The following is a 1,822-nucleotide window of genomic DNA, read 5'->3' on the forward strand; positions in this document are numbered from 1 at the left end:
ATGTTAGAGATTAAAGTGAAGATAGACAAAACACATATAAACACAGAGCATTAGAGATTTGAGATTAGGTATGAAGAATAATGTACATGTAATTGGAGTCCCAAAAGGAGAGGGAAAAAAGTATAGAACAGAAGCAATATAATTTTCCAGACTCTTTAGTCTGTCAATTAAGGCCTTTAACAGCTTGGACCCAATAGCTTTCTAGTTACATCTTCCACCTGCTCCATAAGTTCAGGGTATTTCCTCCAAAGAAAGAAAATTGGCTCCTCCTCCCTCCCATCCCCCCAACCCTGCAGGAAAGGCCTGTCATGTCCCATACTACATCTGGGTTAAGTCTAAGATCTTGTGTTTGAAGCTTGGCAATAGTCAAAAGAGGTTTTGTTCTCATGGCCATCCACTGCCACATGACCCTAAGACAGCCCAGTACTTCCTTCTGCTTAGAGAAATAGTCTTTGGTCTTTTGGATGTCAGGTTTCATGGTGTCACTGGCAGGCTTCCAGCCAGCTGGGCACACTTCCCGATGTTTGCCAGAGAACTGAAAAGCCTGAACTAGTCTCAGAGTCTCGTTTACAGAGCGGCCAACAGGGAGGGATGCTTACGGTGATCTGGTGAAGGATACAGTGATAAAGGGTCCCCTGAATAAGATGCCTTCATCGGCCTTTGAGACCCCATAGTCCTGAGCAGTGGTGAACTTGGGGCCCGACACCAAGGCAATGTTCCTGGGTCCCAGTCCTCCTTGTTTCTTGGGTGTGTTGACCCATGCTAGGTAACAGAAGTGAGAAGCCACAGAAGCACCAATCACTTGGCAGTTGTGTTTCTTAAATTCTGCTGCTCTATCGATGAAAGAAATGATCTCCATGGGGCACACAAAGGCAAAGAGGGCAAAAGAAGAATACATATTTTCCTCTGTAGTCAGATAGGCTGATATCCTTGAACTGACCATCTGGCATAACAGCTGTGGCTCTAAAGTTGGGAGCAGGGTGCCCAATTTTAGCATTTCCTGAAGACATCCAGCTATCAGCAGCACTGAGACAGAAATACCAGGATCAGTCAGGAGGATGACTCACCTATCAATTACTTTCAATGCAAATAGATTAAATGCTCCAAGACATATGGAGACTGGATGGATGACAGAATAAGATCTTTACATATGCTGTCTATAAGAGACTCACTTCATATCAAAAGACACATGCTAACTAAAAGTACAGGGATAGAAGAAGGTATTTCATGAAAATGGAAACAAAAAGCTGGTGTAGCAATACTTAGACAAAATAGACTTTAAAACAAAGGCTATCTAATAAGAGACAAAGAAGGACCCAGCAATTCCACTTTATCCAAAGAAAACCAAAACACTAAATTGAAAAGACATATACATCGATATATTTATTGCAGCATTATTTAATAGCCAGGATATGGAAGCAACCTAAGTTGCATCAATAGACGAATGGATACAGAAGTAGAGCATACATATAATGGAATGGAATCTTGCCATCTGTAACAACATGGATGGACCTAGAGGGTATTGTGCTAAGTGAAATAAGTCAGAGGAAGACAAATGCTATATGATTTCACTTATATATGGAATCTAAAAAACAAAATAAGCATAATAGAAACAGAGTAATAGATACAGAGAATATTTTGAAGGTTACTGGAAGGGAGGAGGTTTGCAGGAGATGGGTGAAAAAGGAGAAGGGATTTAGAAATACAAATTGATAGTTACAAAATAGTCATGGAGATGTAAATTATAGCACAGGGAACATATGTAATAGTTGATAATATTGTAATAACTATGTATGGGGTCCTATTCAACCAATCGTTTCCA

General features: G+C 40.4%; 1 pseudogene across 1 annotated transcript; it reads right to left on the reverse strand.

The window, feature by feature from the left end:
- Nucleotides 1-205: 205 nt before the first annotated feature.
- On the reverse strand, nt 206-1,010 carry LOC308236648 (peroxiredoxin-1-like; annotated as a pseudogene). Its single transcript has one exon. The product of its transcript is annotated as a peroxiredoxin-1-like (transcript).
- Between the last annotated feature and the right edge of the window lie 812 nt (nt 1,011-1,822).

The sequence above is a fragment of the Plecotus auritus genome, assembly GCF_963455305.1.
Source record: "Plecotus auritus genome assembly, chromosome: 11".
NCBI classification, from domain to species: domain Eukaryota; kingdom Metazoa; phylum Chordata; class Mammalia; order Chiroptera; family Vespertilionidae; genus Plecotus; species Plecotus auritus.